Below are 13,980 nucleotides of genomic sequence, written 5' to 3' on the forward strand. Positions count from 1 at the left end.
GTGAAGTGCTACAACGGTACATCCGTGCACTTGAGGTCTATTCAAAAACTTTATACTCCAAAGGGCAAGTCCTTTGAGCCATCACTTTTTCCAAAGCCAACCATAGCTTCTGGCTATAAACCTCATCCTGGTTGTATAGCCAAAAGGAAACCACCGGTCTCTACTGCTCCTCTATATCCTTTAGAGCCAGTTTTCTTAGTGAAACCACATTTGAGTCAGCAAGCGTTATGAGCAAAAAGCGGTTAAGGGAGCTGGAACTATCTCCCCCTCCTTAATCGTTCAATGCATCATACGCGGGACGGAGGTGGATGCTCTTTGTAGTCCCACTGTCTGTGCGAACATCATTTCCATCCTTTGGGTGTTGACCTTTTTGGTAGACGAGCCATTGGCACCACCCTAGAGAACCTTTCGGAACTCCTCATGATGTCTCCTAGAAGAGTTTGGGGTATTACATAGCGTGTCTATAGGACATAGAGATGTCGAGGCTACCCAAAACTTTCATGTCTTTGAAGTCCAAGACTTCGGTATCTTGTTCGTACATCCTATAGAGAACTTTCTCTTAGATGCTCCAACTCTAGGAAATCTCGATGTCTAATTAGGAGAGGAACCATCTTCTGTCCATATCTCTCATTCCAAAGAATCCTAGACAAAACCTTCACCTAAGCCTACAACACTCCCTCTCCTTCCTTCTTTTCAAAGAAAAAAAATCCCTCAAGAAGGCCACAAAGGAGAGATAGTTGAGAAAGGTGGGACGTTCTTCTATAAAAACAAACAAAAATCTTCTCGTCTACCTTCCACAACTTGTTCTTTTAGGAGATCTTCTACCCCCGTTATCAAGGTAACATCCAAAGTGTTTCGTATACACTAAGGAATATACCTTTGACATGGACCTTCGTCTGTTGGGTTCATTCTTTCTAGGTCAAGGGATCTTGGGGGTATGACAATCAAATCAAGTGATTCAAACTTACATCTTCATCCTCGATTATCAATCGATGCCCAATAGAAGTTATGTTCGCAATTCTTATTAAATTGCCCTCACATTCATCTTTGATGAACGCAAGGCCTTCCACCTAAGGAGGGGATGAGTTGAAAGAAACTCATGTCCCTCGCCACTCTTGCTTGGATGATTCCATTTGGCCCACAGAGTTTCACTCTCACATCACTAGGGGTCACGAACATTCTTGAGCTATACTGACCAGAGAACATGTTACTCATTCCGTGAGCATGAAAATTTATCCCCTTCATCACAAGGATTATGCTCATCCTCTCCGAGGTTCGTCATTCCGCTATGCCAAGGCTCTATTAGTCGTACAACCATCTTTTGGCGTTCTTTTCTAGAGGGTGGAATAAACGATTGTCTGTGCTTCTGCTTATCATAATATTGCGAATGTCGTGGTTGCACTATGGCGCTAACCTTGCAGCTTGAACTTCGATAATAAATCAATGAATGGTGGTGAAACTGGGAACTACACCACCATTGCTAGCTGCAATGTGAAGATTTCCCACGGTCAAGCTTTTGACCATAAACAAAGCACTGCTAGGAGATGGCCCGGACTTTCATTTCCCTTTCCATTAAAGTTTCCCTTTATCAATAAAAGCAAGAACATGTTTTTAGAATAATGTGCGCCTTCGGGTATTTTTGGTCACTGTCGGGTATACATCCATGGGCCCACTAGAAGGTTTGTACGGATCCATATGAGGAAAAGTACACTGAGACATATTAGGACATGGAGACTACGGTACAGGGTGGCGTGGTCTACATGAACTACCAGGAGACTAGTCATAGATAAGGAAACTACTCTTCCGAACTAGAGTAGAACTCTGTAGTCATATCTGACTAGTACTCTTGTGAAACAACTATCCTATAACCCTGCTCCCCCGAAATATATGGGTGGGCAGGGACCCCCTTCAGAGAAGTTCAATCCAATACAAGCGAACAACACACAGGACGTAGAGTATTACGTGATCTAGCGGCCCAAACCTATCTAAATTGTGTGCCTACGTACACCATTGAGCTCCTGATTTTGGCGACACCCACCAACCAAAAAATTCTACCTCAGGTACTCCCTTGGTAGGTTGCCGGGTTAAAACACCGACAGCTGGCGCGCCAGGTAGGGGAAGTTGCCAAAATTCTCCAGGCGATTTTGATGGATCAAGTCATAATAAAGCCTATGATCGCGTTCAAAGCCGGCGCGACATTTGTCTTCAGCTCCTAGGTCTACATCGCCAATGGTGGTGGAAGTTTCCACCGCAACATCACAGAGGCCCCAGAGAAGAAGCAACTTGATGTCACGCTTCATCGACAAGCTGCGGAGGATTTCGTCGAGAAATTCAGCAAAATTTTTAATCTAACAAACAGCGAGTTTGAGTACAACTCAGACTCTACAACAACTCAGAATGGCTCCCACAAGCAGGCAAACAAGTCATCGTGCAGGCCAAATAAAACTCCGAGTGAATTCCCGTTTGGACACTGAAACGTGGCTTTGGTTTATCAAGCAACTCTATACAAGTCACAATCTGAATCGGAGATGGTTGAAGACCACAACCTCAACTTCTACTCAGATTCTATTGAAGAAATTCCCTTATCAGGTCTGTAGCAGGGCCTAGTTATTACTTCAACTCCCCAAGGCAGATTCGTCTACTGGACAGGCATGAAGCCGTCCTTCCTTGACCAGAATGACGAGTCCCGGATGATCACCAACCTTGAGATCCTACCATACCAAGAGGGAACACCCCTGTCACCAATCTTTGAAGAAGATGGCTCTACAGAAGTCATCACCTGAAGCTCTGGCAGCTATACTCCAGAAAGAGAACTCTTCGCTTTAATTACAAATGGGCAAGAAGGTGAACAACATCAACCAAGAACCCCTCGACGAGAGTGTCACCCAGATGATGTCTCACAAGATGAATTATCTGCCAATGTTGTTGAAGAAACTGAAAGCCAAAGGACTCAGAGGAGGGCAAGAAATGCGCAGAGAGCAGAACGGTGTCTTCAACTAGCCGCCTAGCTCCCAATTGTGAACCTCGATAGAGCATTCAAAGCAGTGCAAACGCGATAACACAATACGCCACTCGCTACTATTGCCTCCATCGACCTCATTACTCATGCTATGCCTCAAGACAAGTACAGTACTCTGATAGCACAGTTGGCCGAACACACCTATGAACTACTCGACAGAGCGACTCCAATCCCATCGGTATCTTACACCTCGTCAGGGCGCAGTCAGCATGGCAGCAGTAGAGACCACGCAGGACCTTCAGCTTGACCACGCGATGATGCCAGACAACATGGGGGAGTAATTCGACTTGCGAGGCAAAATAGATGTACTCGAAAGCCCAAGACAACACAGAGAAATGCCTGAGGGTAGTCAAACAACTTCTAGGGGAGGCGCGCGCCACCATAGAGCTGACCCCGAACCTTCGCTCATCGATGGTGATCTCAGGAATAAAATCAACAGCAACTGTGATGCACGCAACATCATCAATAAATGGCATTAGGAGCAGGAGCTTGAAGAAGACTACAAGGGTGATGACAATGATCACTTTCCCGCCTTTACAAGTCGAGTTAGGAGCACAATCTTACCAGAGCAATTCAAACCTTTAGGTATCTCCAAGTACGATGGCAAGCAAGACCTAGTTCAATGGCTCCGCTTCTACTCATTGGCGGTCCAGGCTGCAGGGGGGACTGACGACACAAAGGTCATCTACTTTCCTGTATGCATGGAAATTGAGCTACTGACCTAGCTCGAATCCTTGAAGCCCAATTCCATCAACTCCTGGCAAGATTTGAAACGAGCTTTCACTAGCAACTACGCAGAGGCAATGCAACATCCCGATAATAGGATAGACTTGGCACAAGTCAAGCAGCAACGACATGAGTCACTACGTAGCTATCTACGTTGTTTCTTTAACAAAAAGGCCACAATTGTAGACATCTCAGAACTAGACATGATAGAATGCTTCCAGAATGGCCTCTATGATCGCCGCATGTTCCAAGACTTTGGTAGGCGTCATCCCACGGATGTCAAGGCACTCAAAATCATGGCTCAGTCATAGGCAGATGAGGAGGATAAAGAACGCGAGAGGTTTGACTCAAATTGTAATCACGACCATGACAACAACAATAACCACAGCAACAACCAAGAACAAGACAGAAACCGCAACGGCGATCACTGAAATAACTACTCGGGCAACCAAAACCGCAAGCGAAAGCCTAACAATACCGTCATAGCAATGATGAACTCAAGCAAGAATGGATCTAACAACCACAAAGAGAGGCCTGCATTCCGTAAGCTGCTGAAAAAGTAGTGCCCATGGCACCCGCACAGCAAGCACGCTGCAATAGATTGTTACAGCCTGCGCAGAGTAATGAAAGATGTGCCAGAACCCCCGAACAATAACAACGATAAGGGGAAAGGCAAGGTAGACGAAGGCGAAGAGGGCGAAAGCAAGTTCCAGACCCCATCCAAGACCGTCAACGTCATCTTTGGCGGGATCCCAGGCACTTCCTCTAAGCGGTCCCTGACAGTAGTACTCAAAGAGATCATGTCCATTGAGCCCGCTACTCCGACACCCCTCAAGTGGTCTGAGGTACAGATTACCTTTTCTAGGAAAGACCAATGGACAAATTTCTTAGAACTAGGATGGTTCCCTCTCGTCCTGGACCTAGTTGTCACTGGCTCAAGACTCACCAAAGTACTCATTGATGGCAGCAGTGGCCTCAATGTCATTTTTGCCACAACTCTAAGGAAGATGGGCCTCAACATTACTAACATGCTCACCCCAACGAACTCCCCATTCTATGGGATCGTCCCAAGCAATGCAGCTATACCGCTTGGACAAGTAGTCCTACTGGTTACCTGCGGGACTAAGGAGCACTACCGCATAGAGTACATACGGTTTGAGGTGGCTGACTTCGAGACTTATTATCACGCTATCCTCGGAAAACCAGCACTAACTAAGTTCGTGGCAATCCCACACTATGTTTACCTACTCCTGAAGATGCCAGGACCCAAGGAAGTACTCTCCCTTTGTGGAGACTTACGAAGATCATACGAATGCGACACAGAAGCTGTTGAGTCGGCAGCGACTACTCAAGTACCCATCTCGATACAACAAGTCTTCACCGCTTCAAAAAAGCTCTCCCCGGTAGAACTCAAAATCCTAGAGAACAAGTCGGGAGCTACTAAAGTCAAGCCGACAAGTGATGTGGACATAAAAGCCATTGACCTTGAGACCGGCGACTCCGCCAAGACAACCCATATTGGCACATGGCTGGATGCCAAATAGGAAAGCACGCTCGTCAGCTTCCTTCGAGCAAACTGAGACATATTCACATGGAAACCAATAGATATGCCAGGCATGCCCAAGGAGTTGATCGAGCATTCACTCAACATAGATCCTAAAGCTACTCCAAAGAGATAGCGACTACGCAGATTCGCCCAGGACAGAAGAGAAGCCATCAAGAAAGAGTTAGCAAAACTACTCGTGGTAGGCTTCGTAAAAGAAGTTTTCCATCCCGAGTGGTTCACCAAGCCAATCCTGGTCCGCAAGAAGAACAACAATGAATGGAGAATGTGTGTGGACTACACAGACCTCAACAAGCATTGTCCTAAGGATCCCTTCGGGCTCCCAAGGATTGATCAAGTTGTCGATTCTACAACTGGATGCGCATTACTCTGCTTCCTGGATTGCTATTTAGGATATCACCAGATAGCTCTCAAGAAAGAGGACCAAGCCAAAATTGCGTTTATCACCCCTTTTGGAGCTTTCTGCTACAAAACAATGTCCTTCAGGTTGAAGAACACAGGAGCAATGTATCAACGCCCCATCCAGATGTGCTTTGAGAAATAACTCCACCGCAATGTGGAGGCATACGTGGATGACATGGTAGTCAAAACCAGAAATCCAGATGATCTCATCACAGACTTGGAAGAGACCTTCACTAGCCTGCGAGCATTCCGGTGGAACTCAACCCTACAAAGTGTGTCTTTGGCGTACCTTTAGGGAAAGTACTTGGGTTCATCATCAGCCACAGAGGCATTGAAGCAAACCCTGAGAAAATCACTGCCATTACCAATATGCAAGCTACATCCGGCATTAAGGACGTCCAGAAGCAGACAGGATGCATGGCGGGCCTCAACAGATTCATTTCAAGGCTTGGAGAATGAGGCCTCCCTTCGTCAAACTACTCAAATGGCAAGACAAGTTCCAGTGGACAGAGGAGGTGAATAAGGCTCTGCTACAATTGAAAGATTTCCTATCAAAGCCTCCAATCCTCACAGCACCAACTCCAAATAAAGACTTGATGTTATACATCGCTGCTACTACTCATGTCGTAAGTACATCAATAGTGGTTGAAAGGTTGGAATCAGGTCACATATACAAGGTCTAGAGACCAGTCTACTTCATCAGTGAAGTACTCTCAAACTCCAAGACCCGGTACCCACCGGTCCAGAAGCTACTCTATGCTATACTACTCACCTCGTGAAAATTGTGACACTACTTCCAGGAACACAAGATCTCCGTGGTCACCGATTTCCCCCTAGGCAAAATTCTCCATAATAGAGACGCCACGGGCAGAATCTCCAAATGGGTAGTAGAACTCAGAGTGCTATCCCTGGAATTCAGGCCACGAACCGCGATCAAGTCTGATGCTCTAGTCGATTTCATGGTAGAGTTGAGTGAAAATCAACTGCCTACACCAGCAGAACGCCCAGAGCATTGGGTCATGTATTTTTGATGGATCACTCAAGCTCAAAGGTACCGGCGTAGGAGTACTCTTGATATCCCCCAAGGTTGAACAACTCAAATATATTCTCCAGATATTCTAGAAGTGTCCAATAATGAAGCCAAGTATGAAGCGCTACTACATGGGTTACGCCTAGCAGTATCTGTGGGGATCAAGAGATTACTAGTCTACGGCGACTCGCTAGTAGTCATCAACCAGGTCAATGATGAGTGGGACTGCAGCAAAGAGAACATGTATGCATACTGCAAAGAAGTGCGCAAGTTGGAAAATAAAATTTCAGGCCTGGAGTTCCATCACGTTGTCCGTGACAACAATGTTGCTGCGGACGTCCTGTCCAAGATGGGTTCACCACATGCTCAAGTTCCAGTAGGAGTCTTTGTCCATGAACTTCGCAAACCATCCATCATGGAGCAGGCACCCTCAGCAGCCATCGATCGCGGTCCCATAGAACCAGACGTGGAGGTTATGATGATTGATGTGGATTGGAGAACACCATTTATTGACTATATCAAAGAGCACAAACTACCCTCAGACAAGACACAGGTAGAGCAAGTGTTACGATGAAGCAAAAGCTACATACTCATCAGAGACAAGCTATACAGAAGAGGCGCATCTTTAGGAGTACTCATGAAGTGCGTCACATGAGAGGATGGCAAGGACATATTGGAAGAAATACACAAAGAGATTTGCGGCAACCACACATCTTCGCGCACGATAGTAGGCAAGGCTTTCAGAGCAGCGTTCTACTGGCCTACCGCACTAGCCGATGCAGAGGCACTAGTCCGTCGATGCCAAGGTTGTCAATTCTTTGCAAAGCAACAACATGTCCCTGCTTACAAGCTCATCACGATACCTCCAACATGGCCCTTCGCATGCTGGGGGCTCGACATGATTGGACCACTTGCGACTGTGCCCGGAGGATTCAATTGAGTACTCGTAGCCATCGACAAGTTCACCAAGTGGATTGAAGTGAAGCCTGTCACCTATCCCAAAGCAGACAGAGTACTCGACTTCCTTGACGAGATCGTCCACCACTACGGATTCGAAGCCGGATCATCATGGATTTAGGGTCCAATTTCAACAACCACAAATTCTGGGAGTACTGTGAAAACAATGGAATTGACATTCATTATGTCTCTGTTGCTCAACCAAGAGCCAACGGCCAAATTGAGTGTGCCAACGGGATGTTACTTAACGCCTTGAAGAAAAGGCTGCATGACATTGGCAGCACCAAGGGAGGCAAGTGGCTCAAAGAACTACCCAACATACTCTGGGGGCTACATACTCAACCGTGCAAACCTACGGGGCAGTCACCCTACTTTCTGGTCTATGGATCAGAAGCCATACTCCCTGCCGACGTCATGTGGAAATCTCCCACAATCGAACAATACGATGAAGGCGCAGCAGAAGGAACAAGGCGTCTAGACATAGACAGTCTAGAAGAAGCCCGTTGTGCGGCACTCGTCCAGTCAGTAAGGTACCTTGAGGGACTCTGCCATTACCATGATCGCAACATCAAAGAACGTTCCTTCAACATTGGTGACATGGTCCTCAAGCGCATCCAAGACACCACAGGGCTGCACAAACTCAATTCGCCATGGGAGGGGCCTTACATCGTATCCAAGGTCACAGGCCTAGGATCCTACAGGCTACAACACCTCTCCGGTGAAGACATCAGGAACTCGTGGAACATTGAGCATCTCGGTCGTTTCTACCCCTAGTCATTAGACTACAGGACATTGTACACAGGCCATTGGCCTGAACCTTTTTTATACAATTATCTTTTGGCGGCAGTTGACTATATGTCCTCGCCTCAAATAGTAGCTCACAAAGATGGGTCAGCTGCAACCATGAGCTATTCAGCTCTCTAGGCCTTGGTGCCCCGGTACGACTCATAGTCACAAGTCTACTTGAGTTATTCAACTCACCAAGCAGCTCGCAAAGGCGGGTCAGCTGCAACCATGAGCTATTCAGCTCTCTTGGCCTTAGTGCCCCAGCTCAACTTGTAGTCACAAGTCTACTTGAGTTATTCAACTCACCAAGTGGATTGCAAAGGCGGGTCAGCTGCAAACATGAGCTAATAAGCTCTCTAGACCTTAGCGTCCTAGTTCGACTTGTAATCAGAAGTCTTCTTGAGTTACTCAACTCACCCAGCAGCTCGCAAAAATGACTCCATAGCAACCACGGGCTAACCAACGGCGTAAGAAGCCAACAAGTCGACAAGAAGAGTACACAAAACTACTCGTTTCGACTACTTATGTCATACATGCATTTTTCGTATTTACGAATTTTGCAAGATACAACAATGCTTCCGCCTCAAGAAGTCGGAATGTCAAGTATACAACAAAAGTGCACAACAATGACTGCAAGCAACTGCCTACTAGCGGTTACAACAGAAGTCCCAAGCTTTTACAATATCACGCCAAGCATGCGCGGATGAGCCTGGAGACTACTCCAACACCAGAAGCAAGAAGCGTCAAGGAGAAGGAAGTGCACACAAGAAAGCTGCGCTCTAGGCAGCTGTGCCCTACTCCTCCCCTCGATGGTGACCTGGATGTAGACCGGGGCATACAACACCCCCGTCCTCTCATCCAACATCACCTCCCTCTCCTTTCCACAATCACCCAAAATAGGACTACGAGTACACATCATGTACTTAAAGTCCTGCCCGGAGAAACCGCGGAGAGAGGGAGCAGTCGGAACCATACCACCATCCTCAACCAGATAGCTGGATAAAGACCGAGAGGCTCGCCTTTCTCCGCCTGCGAGCTCCAACGTTGATTCATCCAGAGAGATGGGGAAAAGCTGGGGCGCACGATGCTTCCTCGTACGAGGATTCTTCTAGCATCGCAGCCATCGGACTCAGCTCAAGGATCTGTGGAGGAAATGTGGAACCTCAATACGAGGAATCTTCTAGCACCAAGATGCTTATTGGAAGCTCGCCACCATCAAAGAGAAGAAGCCTAAGGCCAACTATGACTATAACCCAAGCCATGCTTTTCACAGAGGTAGATGGAGCTCTATTTATAGCCAGGTTGCCAAGCTACCATCCAAGAATTGCCACCACTCACTCGTGACTACACAGTGCAAAGCTTGCACTGCCGCCTGGCACAAGTACAATACCCACGTGCAGAGCCAACTGACCAGAGTAAATGCTCGCATGTGATCCATCCTGATTGCAAAACGACAAGGTACGCACAGTACTCTCGTGTGTTCTTCCTGATACGCTTGCAATAATACAGACACAAAGGACAAAAGGCATAGTATTCTCGTGCGTCCTCTCAGGTACACTCGCAATAATGCAGAGAAAAAGGGATAACTACTTCACTGCAAGACTACGAGTAGTAAGCTACTACAGACTACTCACCAGTGGAGCCCACATATGTGACTCCTGCCAAGTCAGCAATAAACAAGTAATCAACAAAGTACTAAGGATCATCACGACTGCACTAGTCAGAAACTGTAATACAATATTTCAGTTCATGCAAAAGATCATTGTTCAAAGGCACAAAGATTTAGAAGCAGTTACAACCAATATGAACCCAGAAGACTATTGCAGGTTGATGAATTTGGCTACTTCCTCAGCTATAGGGTCCAATTCTTCCAAGTATTGCTGATAAGCTTCGTCCGAGCAATCTGCAGCAACACCCTCCACCACGGGAGACAGGTCAACCTTGGGATAGAATGACTTGACAAATCCTAGCAGCTACTTGGAAACTGACTTGGCCATGCCTTGTACTAGGCTATTAATCTTTGCCGGCGCATCCTTGACCCTCTCCAGCAAGGGACAAGGCTCTACTCCTTCTTCAGGGGGCTCCACCATGTCGACCAGAGGTCGCGCCGCATCAGACCACTTCTGGAGAAGCTCTTGTTGTGCCTTGAGAGTAGTCATGGTCCCAACCAGTCCAACATCAGCATCTCGGCGCGTCTTACACTCCTTCTCAAGATCACACTCTGTTTTCTCCAATCGGCTTTTGAGCTCTTCATGCTCCTCCGTCATCCTACTGAAGGCATTCTTCCAGTTAGTGATCGTGTTCTTCAACACAGTCTCCTAGCTTTTCAACTCTGCAAAATAGCAATGGGTAGTCAAATGACAAACCACATACAACAAACAACTCAAAAACTATGTGCACGAGTACTCACCCTCAACTTTATGGTGCAAGGCCTTGTTGTGCGCAACAATGCAACTCTTTTCACCTTCAAATTATCGCCGCTCCACTTGGAATGACGCAACTGCTCTATCATACTACTCCAAAAACTAGGCAGTTCGTCAACACTCCTCGCTAATTTCCTTCTCCAGGAGCTCAACATGATGTGCAGAAGTTGGACATTTTGGCAAGATTTCTCAAACAAATCCTAAGTACAGAAAAATCAGTACTCTCAATGGAAAACTTATCACTCAAATCAAGCAAGAAGAGTACATGAGCTGAACTCACCTTAGTATACGCCACGATACGCTGGTTCATCTCCAATATGGAGGATATGGCCTGCGGCTCCAACAGGGGGCTCTCAAAAGCCTCGATTTCCCTCCGAGGCGATGGATGCTCAGACGTTGAACTAGTCTTTGCGCCAGGCACCAAGTCTAGTTCTCGACTAAATGATGGCCCTGCCTCTGACGACATCCCTGCAGTCGCCGCAATAGATCCAAGGGCACACGGGGCATCAGGGGCTCTAGTACCTGCAGAGTTGAGAGGAACGGTGTCCAAGACATCTCTCGCAGGCAGATCTTCAACTGATACAGCCTCAGGCAGCAATCTGGGGGTAGCAGTCTAGGGAGCTACCGGTGCTACATCGTGAAGAGAACCAATCACATCCTGCAACAATGTGGCCGCTAATGATGTAGTGTCTTCCCCCACCACCGGAGCTAAGTTCTCCACCGATTCGATGACAAGCGCGGGGGCTAGGTTTGCAGTTGAGCGGCTGTCATCACCAACTGCTGGGCCTGTGTCTGCCGCACCAAGGTCAACACTCGAAGATGACCTATAGACAACAAAGCATCAAAACCAGAAAGCAACTACTCGATACAAATTCAGTACTCAAACACAAATGCCAGTGTACTCACTGGGTCGACCGACGAGGCACCAGAGGAGTCTTCCCCACCAAGTGCATTGGCAAGGTACTAGGAATTGACATACTTGACGGGGCAAGCAGTAGAGCTCCAGGGTTGTCACCAATACCCGCAGCAATTACTTGGGCAGCGGCAGCCACGCGATTGCCAATGGTGTCCATGCGTTCTCCGCCACCGGAAATTTCGGATAGAGTAGCATCAGACACAGCCTCCAACGTCTTGACTGCTTAACTCATGTCCGTCTTTGTTGATTCGGCTACACCGCCAGCAGTCACTGCCGCCTCCAAGGTCACGCGTGGAGTAGTTACCCTCGTAGCCATGGTCATATCTCCGGTGGCCGTATCCGCCATATCAGTCCCGTCGTCGGCGGCTGTTTCTGCAACTTCGTTGGCATTATCGGTACCTGTCTCCACGGCATCAACAACCTCGTCAGTAGCTGCCTCTATGGTCTCGAATACTCCACTAGTAGTCTGCAAAAGAAAGAATTTAAAGATAAGAAGTGAAAACTACATACAACAAGTACAAGAGTACTTGCACCTCAAGGCCTTGCGCTTCCGCAAAAGTTATTACTGGTGGATGCACATCCTGAATGCGAAGATCGCGCCCAGTGCATGTCTTAGACACAATAGTTCGCTACTTCTTTGGCGGTGGCACCAAATTAGCATCTATGTTATCATCGGCACGACGTCTTAACACGACAGAAGATGATGTGTCTTGTTTCAAGGCACGTGGCTACAATCCAAAGAAATACTCACCATCAAAATCAGAGCTATCAATGGGATCAGTCTCTTCATCCTCCCCCTCCTCCTTTTCCTCCTCTAAGGAAACCCCAGGCAATCGCAGTGAATACACTGGCATTACGTTCTTTGCGACATCCGCACCAAGGGGAGGAGGAGGCAAATAAAACACGAGTACATCTGCCTGCACAAGAAGAAACAAGTTGGAAAACAACAGATCAAAACAATACAAGTACTCGAAGCACAACATTGATAAATACGTACTTCATTCGGCTTGTTCTGGCTGTCAAAATCTTCAACCGTTCCAGGTTCACCCTCAAGTTGTTTGAACATCTGGCGCAGTCAGGCTCCAACCTCTTCATCAGAAATATCTTCGGGCGACATCCGTGAGGGATCGTCGAGCCCAGATCACTCATATGCAAGAGTTTGTCGAAACTGCAATGGCTGCAGCCATCTTTTCAGAAAGGTGGCAACTACGACTACTCCTATCAAACCCTGCTTCTTCAACGCAACAATTTTTTTCAATAGATCGGGTACTTGAATACTTTCAGTAGTTGTTGGTTCATCAAGCCACTGGCTGCTGTACTTTGGACGATGTCCAGTAATCTTGGGCAGAGACGTCCTGTGATCTTCAATATAAAACGACTTCTCCTTCCAACTACCATGAGATTCCACTAGCTCATACTCCAAATACAGATCCGAGTACTGCTCACGGATCAGGAAGCCGGCACCTCCAATTACAAGCATATTCTCCTGACTAGGTTGCGGCTTCAGATGAAAAATCTTATGGAAAAGACCGAAATAGGGCAGAATCCCCAGAAATGATTCACACAAGTGAACAAAGATGGAGATATGCAAGATGTTGCTGGGATTGAGATGGACGAGTTGTAATGAATAGTACTCCAAGACACCCCGAAAGAAATCAGAAGTCGGAATAGTAAGCCCGCGCTCCACGAAGCGAGCAAATATTACTGTTTCATTGGGGGTGCACTTCAAACATCCAAGCATTGCCATAAGAGGACCTCCAACCCATGACTGCCTGCTCCTGTAGCAGCTTGGCGTCCACCAGCTCTTGAATTTTCGCGTCCTTCATGGTAGATCGCTTCTAGGCCATCGCCTGATTGGGTGGCACAGTCTGGTTGGTCTTCCCACACTTCGGTGCCGGCAGTTCGGGCTCCTTCCCCTTCCTGGAAGTTCCTCTCTGGGAACCCTCCTTGGGTGCTTTCTTGGCATCCTCCTTGGACCCCTTCTTTTGACCTTCAACCTTCCTCCCCATCCTGATTGTTGCCTTGGTCTTCACTCGCATGCACTTGGGGGCTTCGAGGAGGCGTCGCAGGCGACGGAAGCATGGTGGCACTAGCGATTTAAGATGAGATCACGGTGGCGCTGAGAGCTAGGGTTTTTTCAGCCAAATGACAAATGCA

This window comes from Setaria viridis, chromosome 4, assembly GCF_005286985.2.
Source record: "Setaria viridis chromosome 4, Setaria_viridis_v4.0, whole genome shotgun sequence".
In the NCBI taxonomy this organism is placed as follows: Eukaryota; Viridiplantae; Streptophyta; class Magnoliopsida; order Poales; family Poaceae; genus Setaria; species Setaria viridis.